Source organism: Saccopteryx leptura, chromosome 3, assembly GCF_036850995.1.
Source record: "Saccopteryx leptura isolate mSacLep1 chromosome 3, mSacLep1_pri_phased_curated, whole genome shotgun sequence".
In the NCBI taxonomy this organism is placed as follows: domain Eukaryota; kingdom Metazoa; phylum Chordata; class Mammalia; order Chiroptera; family Emballonuridae; genus Saccopteryx; species Saccopteryx leptura.
The window spans coordinates 265,250,309-265,264,763 of record NC_089505.1 but is presented as its reverse complement, the minus strand read 5'-3'; the positions used below and the strand labels follow the sequence as shown (position 1 = coordinate 265,264,763).

At 37.9% G+C, this 14,455-nt stretch overlaps 2 pseudogenes; both read left to right on the top strand.

Moving 5' to 3' along the window:
- The first annotated feature begins 988 nt into the window (after positions 1–988).
- On the top strand, positions 989–2,728 carry LOC136398505 (rho GTPase-activating protein 20 pseudogene; annotated as a pseudogene).
- A 31-nt stretch (positions 2,729–2,759) lies between these two features.
- LOC136398504 (rho GTPase-activating protein 20-like) lies at positions 2,760–3,591 on the top strand (annotated as a pseudogene).
- Positions 3,592–14,455: the final 10,864 nt, after the last annotated feature.

Genomic DNA, 14,455 nt, shown 5'->3' with positions numbered 1-14,455 from the left:
TATATTTCTCATATAAGTGATATCATAGGGCATTTATCTTCTGTCTGACTTATCCCACTTAGCATAATGCCTAATGGCACAAATAGCAGAATTTCTTTTTTATTATTTTGTGGATGAATATAATTCCATTTTATATACATTTATATATCACATTTTCTTTTTAAATTTTTTCAGTGTTTGAAGTATGTAAGAAAATTTTCTTTTTAATTTTTTTTATTAAATTTATTTGGGTGACATTGGTTAATAAAATTATATAGGTTTCAGGTTTATAATTCTATAATATATCATCTGTATATTGTACTGTGTCTTCACCACTCCATCAAGTCTCTTCCATCACCATTTATGCCCCCTTTACCCTCTTTTACCTCCTTCACACCCCATTTTCTCTGGTAATCACCATATTATTGTCTATATCTATAATTTTTTTTTGAAAGAGAGAGAGAGAAAGGAAGGGGAAGATATGAGAAGCATCCACCCATAGTTACATTACTTTAGTTGTTCATTTATTGCTTTTTATATGTGCTTTGACGGGGGGGGGGGGTGCTCCAGTCAAGCCAGTGACCCTTTACTCAAGGCAGCAATCTTTGGACTCAAGCCAGTGACCTTGGGATTGTGTTAATGATCCTACACTTAAGTTGGCCACCCAGCACTTGAGGTGGTAAGCCTGTGCTCAAGCCAGATCGTCCCTTATATTCTAATTCTAGAATTCCCATCTTATGCCCCATACAAGATCAGGAAGGACCACTACTGTCTAAATCATTCTGGTACCCTTCACCTTTTCCCAAATCTCCCCCTACTCTGCTCTTGTGTTTGAATCTAACCACTTTCTCTGTGGACCCAGCAGCCCGTCTCCTCTTCATCCATTGCAGGGTAGGCAGGCAGCCTTACTTGGGTGGGGAAATGCAGACTGGGACATCGCCTTCCTAGGGCCACATTGTCTCTTGACCAAGAGGTCATCAGGGCTGGCTGCATTTGTTGGATGAGGAAAATGAAATTACTATCAGAAAGGAAGAGTGCCTCATCTTTTATCCTGGATAAAGTTCAACAAACATAGACTAGTATCAAGGAAAGTCCTCTGAACACGCATAGTTCTGTCATTATTTGTGTGCTCCAAAAAGACTCTGGTATTTGATGGCTGGGTAGAATGCAAAAGAAGCCTGCAGAAGCCAGAGAAACATCTTTCCCTGTTCAATGTTCTGTTTCTTGTGGCCAAAATCAAATATAACAATTTTAAGATGAAATGTAAAACAAAATTATGTGACTTGTGGACAGCAAGCTGTGTGGATCAAGTGGTAGAAGGCAATACCGGTACCATGACATTGTTTGTCTTGTGTTGGCCACTTTCAGTTCCTCAGAACAGAAGGAAAAATGGCTCTTGCTCCTTCAGTCATGCAGCAATCTAGAAAAATAGAAGGACTATTTGAAGAATATTCCCCTCAATAGCTTCACCAAGGACTTTGGGAATTGTGCCTATTCAAAAACCATAACAATAAGAAAATCAGGATACAGTGAGTGAAGTTATCAGTCTATCATTACTAGTACTAAGGATAAATGGCTATGAGAGAGATTACCAGTTATGGGTCAGTCTGAGGCACCATTGCACTTACTGGGTGTAAACACTGCTATGGAATTAAAATGAGCTATCTTTGAGACATTGAACTCCTGACACAGGAATGAGAGGACCCCACCAGCCCTTCCAACTTCTGAGAGCCCTTCTTCATTGAACAGTTGCCCTGGGAGATGCCCTGATCACCCTGTAGCCTAGCTGCCTGGCTGCAGTCTAGCAGCTGAATTAATCAAATCAGAAGACATTTAAATGGAGAAGATTGATAATAAAGTGGGCTTTTGGGTGGGTTCTAGCATTCATCAGGATACCTTGTTTGTGCCACCAACCTCCATATGCCAATACAGCTCTTTGGAATGTCTGCCAAACATCTGTGAGAATGACAATCTACCCAAAAACCTGCCTCCAATATGATTCTTAATCAGAAAAGAATACTAACAAAAGGCATTTTTAGGCAATCAGCCAATATAAAAGCTGGCAGAGAGCTGAAAGAGAAGCTGAATTCTGGAGGTGAAGTACACCTAGACTGTGAATCTGATATTGTGGTAGCATCTTTTTTAAAGGATTTTCTACAAAATATTCCCAGAAGTATTTTCTCATAAGATCTCTATGATCCATGGGTCTGTGTAATGGATCAACAAAATGATAAAAATAAAACAAATGCAATTCAAATGCTATCCGACTACCTTCCAAAAGCCAATGTTGTTCTTATAAGGTACCTTTTGGGGTATTACAGAATATTGAGCAACATTCCTCACCCAATCAGATGGTTGCATTTAAGTTAGCAGTTTGTACCACTCCAATCATTCTTTGGCCTCCTACTTCCTCCAGCCCAGAACTAGAAAACAAATTTATAAAAAAGGTTATTCTGCTTATTCAATTGCTGATTGAAAATTGCTGTAGAATATTTGGAGAAGGAATCACTATGCTCTTTGCAGAGGTGTGACACTGGAGAGAACGCCTTTGATATTTCTTGCTTATGAATGACTTATTTCTCTAGGACAGCTTGGAAAATGAGCCAAATGAGGATATTGATGCTTCATGTAGTGACCTGGTAAAGAATGTTGGCCAGGAGAGCAGAGCATGGACTCTGTATTAACCTATAGTGATGATGACCTTGACCAGCCTGAGGTGAAGGGTTCTTTTATCCTGGAGACACTTTGACTTAGACCATTCCAAACATGGAGTCATTCAAATGCAATACCTTTTGACTCCAAGCTGGTAACTTTTACAGTACTGTAGAAAGAGGCTACATTGAAGGGTTATCCTGGAGCCCCATCTGGCATATCCACATTCAACTGTCCACAGATGCAGCAGATACTTCAAAAAGCCCAAGGCCTCACTGATGCTGCTTGGAGCCCAGGATCAAGAATCTAGATTCAAGGCTTTCCTTTTTCAGTCAGTAGTGTTACCCCTAAAAAACTACACAAGTCCAGCTATGATTCAGTTCTCTCACAAAAAGATGAGGACCATATGAAACAGAATCAACCAATGCAAGAAGAAGGTAAGACATATTTTGGTCACAGGCACTGATATCAAGAAAAATGCCACTAATAAAAGTGTGAAGAAGAAAAGCTTGTGTGGTAATGAAGGAAACCATGTGAAGCTTCTTCCTAGATCCAAGATGGTGGCCATTTCTGTGGCTTCTTTCAGTCACATGTCACATGATTCCAGGAACCAGCTCTTTGGTTCAGATACATCTGGACACCCCTGCCACACACAAAGATACTTTCAACAGTTCAAAAGGGCAGCAAGGGGCACTGCTCAAAGCCCAACATTATTGACCAGCCCCGAAAACTGAGCTATCTCAGGAGGGTATTCTCGAAGAAACAAAATTGGACTAGCTATGGAACCAGTCAGTTACATGGAGAGGAGGATTATCTCAAACAGCACTCTTTGCAAATGCAGGGGCAAAAGCTTACTAATCATAATTTGGTCCTGAGGCTCAAGTTGTGCAAGAGTAATGCCAAAACCATAGCACTAAAAAGTTTTTACCCTGAAGATTAAATATTTGGGTCCTGGCCTGATGGCTTGGTGGATAAAGTGTCAACCTAGAGAGACAGAGGTCACACATTTGACCCTGGATCAGGGCAAATACCAAAAACAACCAATGAGTTAATGAGTGTACAATTAAATTGAACAACTAAGTAGAACACCAAGTTGATGCTTCTCTCTCTCTCTCTCTCTCTCTCTCTCTCTCTCTCATCCCCAACTCTCAAGATTTGGTTCCTGGGAGCTTCTTTAGGCCAGACTCTATATTATTTTGATATGTTTCTATCATTTATTGGTCAATCTTTACTTTCTGGCATTAAAAAAATATGTTCCAGACTCATCTTTTATTTTTCCCATTTTAGCTCTGAAAACCTGTTTCTCTAGAAGATCCAATTTTTTTAGATTGAATGGCATTTCAGAACTGAGATCTGGGTGCTAGTTGTGCTAATTTGTGTTGATGTGATGCTACTCCTAGGCTAAAAAGACAGCTAGTGAATATTCATGTATGTGTGCATGCATGCACACTCACATTCACATTATATGTGTTTCTGTGCATGCTCACATGTCCTTTTCTCAGTGTGTGCTTTGTAAAGGGACACACACACACAGAGCTCTTATGCTTCTTCCTTTTTTTAAATAAAATAATTCCTCCTATCATGAGTCTCATTTTCATGATCTACTATAAACCCAATTACCTTCCAAAGACCCAAACTTGAATACAGACCACATTAGGGATTAAGGTTTCAATGTTTATGAATTTTGAGGAAACACAGATATTCAACCCATAACAACAGGCATTTAGACATACTCTGTGTGCATATGTATATGTGTAATGTGTGTATGTAAATATGCATAGACACATTTCTACAGGTATCCATATACATATATATACAGAAATTTAGATCTTCATTTACTTCTACTCTATATTATACTATCAGAAATGCAAATCTAACACCACAGGGTTTATTCCACTACAGGTTTATTCCACAGGGTTTATTTCCATATTTCTAGCTTTAGTTTTTGATCACGAGATATCCGAAGTCCATTATCCTCCGCATATTTAGTTATTTGATCAATACCCTCTTACATTTACCCAGTTGCCTGTTACTACCTCTATTCTACCCCCCTTGCAGGTTCCCTTCTTATCATACTTTGAATCCAACACCCAGGGCTGAGTCTCCGCTGCTACTGCCTTCTTCCACGGATATTTTCCTCACCTTGCTTGGGCACTGACACCCTACACCAGGCTACTGCCATTCTTGCCCCTTTAGTAACAGCCCATATACCTTGCTCTATGTATCCTGATAAACTGATAGTCTCCTTACATTATTCAGGCTCCAATGACCTAGATGGACTATTGCCATTGCTGCCTCTACCTCGCTTAGGCTTGAGCCTTATGCCAGGTTGTGGAGGTCCCGTAGTCCCTCATGGATACCTACTTCACTCAGCCTGCTTAGTGGCTTTTGAGCTGATTTGTTCCAGAAGAAAAGTAAAGAAAACAAAATAAAGAAAGACAAAAGAGAGGAAGAGGAAGAAGAGGAAAGGGAATGACAATAGTTTTTTTTTAATTAATATCAATGTATACTTGAAAACAAAACAAAATAAAAATGTCTGGTAATAGCTTTCACCACTTAAAAGTTCTAAATATTGTATACATTATTGGAGTCAGCATGGTTTATTATATTGAGTAATAGGGCCAGTGAACATTTCTAAAATAGATTTAGAGGTTCAGGAGCCACACAGAAGAAGTGTACACAGAGGTTTTCAACATGATGTTAATCTTTACATTTTATTTGAGTTCAATTCAAGAAGCTGTAAATAATAACTTATGAGACCAGAATTTAGCAAACACCTATTGAAAATATTTTATGGGGGAAAATTTATGGATAGGAACACAGATGTTATGAATTAGATCAGGCTTAAGATTTAAAGCAGGTTGGAATAGTAGTCAAGAATATAGAATCTACAGTCAAATGTCCTGGTTCAAATTCTGGCTTAGACACATTAGCTGCATGATGAACAAGTTGATTAATATCTCTGTGTTTTCATTTTCTTCCCTATAAAATGAGACTCATACAGTAACTACCTCATTGAATTGTTCTGAGAATTAAATGAGATAATATTTTCTAACTGACTGAAGAGTTTCTGTACATATTATTGACTATATTCATGGTTTGTTATTGCTGGGATGGGGTGGATATATTGGCTCCTTACTAAGAGTCTGTTAGTGGAGGAGAAGAAAACCTGTCAGCTTGAAGTAAGAGGCAGTTTGAATAGAAAAGAAATTTTCTTAGAAGGCTTGATCTGTGAGTAGGAATAAACAAATCTGGAAGTTTGGTCAGAAGAAAAGCTGTGTTACAAGGGAAAGTTTAAATGGCATTACAGTTTTAAGACAGGAATTTTATTGTTGTCTGCTTATGGTGAGATGAGGGAAAAGACAAGAGGGAGTTCTACGTTGGGTTTGCTAGAGTAAGCATGTTTTAGGCAATTAGAGCAATATTTTCTAACATTGAATAAACTGTAATTATCAGCACTTATGAGATCCAATTAAGCAGCTCTATGGTACTTCTCTGGCACAGAATTACTGCTCCTTTTACTTTCCAGTCTCAAAGTTATATGGAAGTTAATGTTTTTAATTTAAAATAAAAAAGGGAAAGATAATTTTCCAGAGGTCCCAATGTTTTCAAGGAGAAAAACATAAAGCATCATTATTACAGTGACAGCATTCTCCCATCCCAGTCCAACATAATACTTTTATAGAGCCCAGAATGACAACGGAGTCCAGGATGGAGAGAAATTACTGGACTTTCTCAAAATCTAGTTCCACTATTATTTTTATGTGTGTGTGACTGAGTAAATTGTCCGAGCTACATTTCTGCAATTACACCTACCACATGGGTTTTTCTAAGAGTAATGGAGCTACCTTATCTCCAATATTGCACAATGCTTGGCCCATATTTGGTAATGAAGCATAACACAGAGGATTGGTAATGACCCCACCAAAAAAAAGGGGGAGGAGAGTAAGCAATAGTTATTTTCAAGAGCCATACTTCAAAAGCTATACAAAATATATTAGACATTTTACAGATTTAGTACCTTCATGCAATTTTCTATATAATATAAAGAGGGCAGCCAAACCAACTGTATCCAGTATAGATGAGTTATATGTCTCTTTTGCCCAATTATTAAAGCTTCATTGTGATTTTTATGTTTTATTCTTTTAGGATTAATATGCAGGGGAGGAAAACATTTTCCTTCTTAGCTTCTAAGTTTTTGTCTAACCTAATAATTAAATTGACATAGGCTGATTAACAAGAGAAAATATATAATTTTGTGTGTGTATGTGTGTGTGTGTGTGTGTGTATGAACCCCACAAAAACTTGAGAGGCTCAAAGACATGAGATTTGCTCAGTTGTTTACAGTATTAACTATCTTGTATACCTATTTTACCCCAAATGTCCACTCCACTTTTTCAAGCTTTTGTGAAAAAAAAATATCAATATAGACCTGAAGGAGAAAAAAAGGTATTCAGATCTTGGAAGTGATGGGTTATGTCATTAAGAAAGAAGTATATCAGCAATATCCAACAGGTGTCCCAAAGAATTTTTAGAACATGTAATACCTAAGTATTTAGTCAGGGACACTGACCTCTTTTCCCTTAGATTGCCAAATAAAAAAATGACAACAGCCAACACAACAATAGCCATGTGGTGTGAATGAATCAAAATTATACCTTTTTGTTTGTTTGTTTGGTCAGATTGATCAAAGACATATTTTTTATGTGACTTAGAATTTTAGTAATTATTTTCTGTATTCCAGGAGATGAAAAAGCTTGAAAATAGGCTGATTACTTTATAATATTTCATAAAAACCATGACCAAGACTGTCTTAATGTTCCCTTTCTTGGACTAAACTTTAAACAAAGTTTCTTCTTGACTAAAAGCCCCTGACCTCTCTTTCCTCTGAGCATTTACTTTGAGGAACTTGTCATTATAAATTCTTTTTCTGCCCCTTTGAAATCTAGATTTTCCTCAACAACTTCCAGTTATACTAGGGAGTTTAAAGAAATATCTTTCTCAAAAACCTGGGAGCCATCCATTTGAAATGTAATTATCAAGAAAGACAGAGCCCGTTTCTCAGTTTCTGTGGAAGTGTAAGCTTCCATAAGGGACAATTAGCAAACAAATACCCTAATCACATTGGCCAACCTCCCACCTAAAGTCTTCATATATATATATATATATTTGTATTTTCTGAAGTTGGAAACGGGGAGGCAGTCAGACAGACTCCCGCATGCGCCTGACCGGGATACACCTGGCATGCCCACCAGGGGGCGATACTCTGCCCATCTGGGGCATTGCTCTGTTGCAACCAGAGCCATTCTAGTGCCTGAGGCAATGGCCATGGGGCCATCCTCAGTGCCCGGGCCAACTTTGCTCCAATGGAGCCTTGACTGCGGGATGGGAAGAGAGACAGAGAAGAAGGAGAGGGAAAGGGGTGGAGAAGCAGATGGGAGTTTCTTTTGTGTTCCCTGGCCGGGAATCGAACCTGGGACTCCTGCAGAGCAGGCCAACACTCTACCACTGAGCCAACTGGCCAGGGCTTCCAATATTTTTTCTACTAGTCCATCCTTGTGCTTAAAAACTCTCCACCTTTTGTTTCAGGGATGTTCAGTCCCATCTCTCGCCCCTGTTGCAATAGTCTTGACTCCTATTTCAATAGTTGTGAAGAAAGCCTATCTTGCCTGTTTAACTCTCCAGTGTATTTGTTCTTTGACAATAAAAATAATTCTTTGCTAAATGGGTTTAAATAAAGCCCTTACCAAAGGCAGGGAAATGTATTAGAACATCTCTTGAGATTTTTAAACTCCTGGAATGGGAGGCACACAGTGAAATGATTTCTAAGATCTCTGAAAATGTCACATGATACCTGCTCCATAGTGAAAATCAAACAAACAAAAATCTAGTCATAGTGCCCTTACTGCACATCCCCTGAAAAACAAACTTTGAAAGTGACATCGTTAGCCTGAGAGTGACTCATGCTTCATGAAGCAGCCAGAGAAAATTAAATTTACTTGATGCCACCCAAATGCTATTTCACTGAAATCGGTGTTTGTAGCAGACATAATACTAAGAGACGTAAATCCATTTTCCATTTTAGAAAGACAAGGTTTCTGTAATGAGATGGAGCGCAGAGAGCAAAATTATCATATATTGTCATTGAAATATATTTCCCTGGTGGTTTTGCCCAAAAACGTATGAAACTGAGATAGAAAATAAAACAAGTGATACTATAGACAGAAGGTTGTTGGATATGCATCACCTGAAATGTGTGACTTGCTTAGCAAACTGTTGGTTTTTCTGACTGATGGGAATTCAGATTAGATCTTTAGAAGTACTGAATTTAAGGTGATGGAGGCCTGAGTGTGTCACAGATTCATATCAGCTTTACTGTTCCAATCTACAGGCAAGATAGAAAGCAGTAAGTGCATGGAGATAAAAGAGTCTTGCTATTGCTGAGAGGAAAAAAAAAGAGCTAACTAAATAAATGTCTTATAGTTGAGGGACGGAGGAGCGGGAAGTGGGCAAAGCTTTCTCATTTCTGTAAGAAAATTGCAAACCTTGTAATACTATCTAGATTACTTTGAGATTGCTGAGGAACCTATTGAAAAGATATGATCAGTACCCACTTTTTCTTTTGCTCTCTCTTCCAGGGAAGTTAAAACAATTTACATTTTATCCAAAGCATAAATAAGTTTGAAAAAATCCAAGTGCTATAAAAAGGTACCTCATGTTTCATTGTTCTTTTAGATTTTTAAAGATGTAAGATATCAAATGTAGTGTCCTAGTGCAGTGATCTTATTAAGAAGATGAATTGCAGAAAGAGAATAATTCTGTTTTCAGTTTCATACTGCTGATTAATTAAAAGGGGAATAGTTTCTTTTAAAACAATCTATAACCTCTATATCTCTCCATCCATTTATTCATTTTTCCCATCTTTTTAAAATATATATCATCTTCATATAGAGTATGGATATTTAGTAGCTGGCACAGTGTCTGGCACTTAACAGATACACATACATAGAAAAAGAAATTATAGTTTAACCTAAAATTTATTTTTATTTTGTCATTTATTGTGGTCAAATACAAAGACTTACTATATCTCAAAGAATATTGTGCTTATCTTCTCAAAAATGATAGAATAAAATTGAGTGGATATGGCTACAATATTCAAATATAAGTTTTGGGGTAAACAGTGTTTCATTTCTCTTAGATATACAGTGGTACCTTGAGGTACAAACAGACCAACATACAAATTTTTTAAAATAAGAACTGTGACTTGGTCTATATTTTTGTTTGAGATCTGAGCGAAATTCCAAGATATGAGTCATGTTTCGGGAAGCTGCCACTAGTTGGCACGTTGGTGCATGGATCCAGTATTGGCAGTTTGATATATGAGTTGACTGACTTACTAGGTCCATTACAGAATGAATTAAATTTGTATCTCAATGTACCACTGTATACCTAGGAGTGGTACTGCTGGGTCATATGTTAATTCTTTGTTTAATCAATTGAGTTTTCCAAAGTGGTGTACATTGGGTGTGAAGTGGTATCTCATTGTGGTATTGATTTCTATTTCTTTAATGACTAATAATTTTTAGTATCTTTTTATGTGCTTTCTGACCATTTGTTCATTGTCCCTGGAAAAAATGTCTCTCATAGATTGTGCCCATTCTGTAGATGTCTTATAAGTTTTCTATTGTTGTTGTTGTTGGAATTTTAAGAAATGTTTATATATTCTGGATACTGATCTCTTATCAAGTATTTTTTTTTCTACAAATATTATCTCCGGAGTGGCAAGATGGCAACAGAGTAGGCTGACATTCCAACTCCCACCTCCTAGAAGCAAAGTGGATTACAACTTAATTTTAAGAACAATCATTTTGAAAAACCAGCTTTGGAGTAAACTAAGAGGATTCTATAACCAAGGACCACCAAAGAAACCACACTGAAACTAGAAGGAAAGGCAGAGATGTGGAAATGGCAGTGCTGTTCCCAGGAACAAGCAGCGGCCTGGAGGAACTCTTGTGGTGGGGTAGGCTGCTAAGAGAGTTGTGGGTCCACAGCCCCAAGACCGGAGCCCCATCCTAGAGCCCCAGAGCCTAAAAGAGGCGTACAGACAGTATTTAGCTGAGAAAAGAGCCAGGATACTGTTTGCAAGAAAGAGACAGAACTCTCAGACCCTGTCTCTGTCTTAAAGGAACTGTGCAGAAAAACCTTGTTCACAGCCACTTACCCAGGGCTCCAAGAGTGAGGAGTGCTGACAGGAATGGGGTTGCCAGAAAAGAGTGTAATTTCGGAGGCACAGGGAGAGACACTTTGAGGGACAGCCACCATAACCCCTAGGCTGAGTCACTCCCCAAAACTAAAGTGACCATTTTTCCTGGGGGCAGCTACATCAGAAAAGGGAAGAAATTGCTCCACCCAGCAGAGGCTCCCCTGCTCCAGTCAGAGCAGAGAGATGCTTAGAAGAAGGGAGAAAATCAGGGATACAGTAAGCGAATGCTGAGGTCTGAGTTACAGCGCCCCCCCCCCATGCTGCTTAGTACTCGCCACTGCTGAGTACTCAATGGATGAGAGGTGAGCCAGTGGCTGGCTGAGTGCATGCACGCAAGCCCACTGGTGGAGGTGGAAGATGCAGTGGCCGCAGCAGTGGGCAGGTGGCAGCAGCACCCAAGCCCAAATGCCATAGTTGGTGGCAGCAGTGGCAGTGGGCTGGCAGACAGAGCACACACCAAGAACACAGAGGCCACATCCACTGGACTCCTATGGCCACACCCTTCTGAGAGCTGAAAAAGAAAAAGAAAAAAGAAAAAGATATGGATAGAAGGACACCAGAGGCTAAGGGGCAAGGCACATCCAATACCATATCTAATATCTGAATTACATTACTGAGCCCACCAAGTAGCCAGCAATAAGAGGCAGCAGAAAGAAGATCTCAGGAAAACTTGAACTTCTAAATAAACTTCCGCCAGGCCAAGAGTAGAAAAAAGAGTAGGAGTCCAGCTGATATTTACAACTGCACCTGAGTGCAGCAGAGGCAGCCAAAATATCTGGATTGCCTGTAGCTCTAAAAAGGTTGATAAGGGCCAGTCATAGTAACTGAACCCACTGATCTGCACCAGGCTTGGGCCAGGGAGGTCCAGGGCTAGCAACCAGATACAAAGAGCATCAGTTCAGGACCTAACAACCCTTGTTAGAGTGGTATCTTAAAGAAGGGCTCCTCACACCTGACCAGCTAAGACACAGAAAATGCTGACACAAATAGCAAAAAGAACACTGATAGCAGACAAGTAGCCCACAGTGGATTACAAACAAAAGCTGATGCCAACCCCAAAAGATCTAGAAACAACACAAATGGATATTGGAGGCAGACAATTACCCTAGACTCAGCTAGCTACACAAAAAATACACCCAAAGCAGGTGTATACACAGACAAAATGGGAAGACAAAGAAATGCAATCCAAATGAATCAACAAGAGAAATCCCCAGAAAAAGAACTGAGTGAGATGGAAATAACCAAATTACCAGATGCAGCATTAAAATAATGACTATTAGGATGCTCAAACAGTGCAAAACAATGGAAAACATAATCAGCACCTAAATAGATAGCAAGCATCAAAAAGGACTTTGAAATAATAAAAAGAACCAGTCATAAATGGCAAATAAAATATCAGAAATGAAGACTATACTAGAAGGAATTAAAAGTAGGCTGAATGAAGCAGAGGATTGAATCCGCAATTTAGAGAACAAGAAAAATAAAAGCACAGAAGTGGAGCAGCAAAAAGAAAAGATGCTCAAAATGTCTGAGGAAACACTAAGAAAGCTCTGTGACAAAATGAAGAGAAACAACATCTGCATCATAGGAGTTCCTGAAGAAAAAGTGAAAAAACAAGGGATAGAGAACCTAATAGAAGAAATCATAGCTGAAAAAATCCCTAAAAAGATGAAGGAAAAAGTCACACAAGTTCAAAAAGCACAGAGTGTTCCATTAAAGAACCCAAAGAGGCCTACACCAAGACACATCATAATTACAATGCCAAAAATAAAGGATAAAGAAAGAAAACTAAAAGTTTCAAGAGAAACACAGTCAATTACCTATAGAGGAGCCCCTGTAAGGATGACAGCTGACTTCTCAACAGAAATACTAGAAGACAGAACTGAATGGCAAAAAATATTCAAAGTATTGCAAAACAAGAGCCTACAACCAAGATTCTTTATCCAGCAAGGCTATCATTTAAAAGTAAAGGAGAAATAAAAAGCTTCCCAGTCCAAAAAACAAAACAAAAACTCAAGAAATTCATTAAAACCAAGCCAACACTGCAAGAAATGTTAAAGGGCCTGTTGTAAACAGAAAAAAAGAGGTAGAAAAATCTAAAAAAAGGAAGAATGTAGATTTAAAGAATTAAATGGCAATAAACAACTATATATCAATAATAGCTTTAAATGTAAATGGATTAACTGCTCCAATCAAAAAAATGTAGAGTAGCTGCACATGCTACTTTAGAAAGCAGGACCCGTACATATGCTGTCTAGAAGAGACCCACCTCAAAACAAAAGAGACACACAGCCTGAAAGTGAAGGGATGGAGAAAATATTTTATGCAAATGGAAATGAAAAAAATGCTGGGGTAGGAATACTTATAGCTGACAAAATAGACTTTAAATCAAAGGCTATAATAAGTGATAAAGAAGGTCAATACATATTAATAAAAGGAGCAATCAAACGGGAAGATTTAATCATTATAATTAGTATGCACCTTATATAGGAGCACCTAAATATATAAAGCAGTTTTGAAGGACATAAAGAGTGAGATCAACATCAATACTATAATAGTAGGGGATTTTAATACCCCACTAACATCACTGGATAGATCCTCAAGAAAAAAAATTAAAAAAGAAACAGCAGCCTAAAAGGACAAACTAGATCACCTGGATTTAACAGATATCTTCAGAACCTTTCACCCTAAAGCAGCAGCATATACATTTTTTTCCAAGTGCTCGTGGTACATTCTCTAGGATAGACCACATGCTAGAACTAAATACGAGTCTCAATAAATTTAAGAAGATTGAAATCACATCAAGCATCTTCTCTGATCACAATAGCATGAAACTAGATATCAACTTCAATTAAAAAACTGAAAAATATTCAAATACTTGGAGACTAAATAGCATGTTATTAAATAACAACTGGGTTAATGAGATCAAAGAAAAAATCAAAAATTTTCTTGAAACAAATGATAATGAACATACAACAACTTAAAATTTATGAGACACAGCAAAAGCAGCAACTTCCTGAGAAGGAAGTTGATACCATTACAGGCACACCTTAAAAAGCAAGAAAATGCACAAATAAACAACTTAACCTTACATCTAAAAGACCTAGAAAAAGAACAACAAAACCTACAGGAAGTAGAAGAAAGGAAATAATAAAGGTCAGAGTGGAAATAAATGACATAGAGGCTAAAAAAACCAATACAGAAGATGAATAAAACCAAGATCTGGTTCTTTAAAAAGGTAAACAAGATTGATGAACCTTTAACCAGACTCACCAAGAAATAAAGAGCTAAGACTCAAATAAATAAAATTAGAAATCAGAGTAGAGAAGTAACAACTGACACAGAAGAAATACAAAGGATTGTAAGAAGATATTATGAAGAACTGTATGCCCCAAAATTAGACAACCTAAGCAAAATGTACAAATTCCTCAAAACATATAATCTTTCAAAATTCAATCTGGAAGAATCAGAAAACCTATATGGACTGATTACATCAAAGAGATTGAAACAGTTATCAAAAAATTCACAACAAAAGTCCAGGACCAGATGACTTCACAGGTG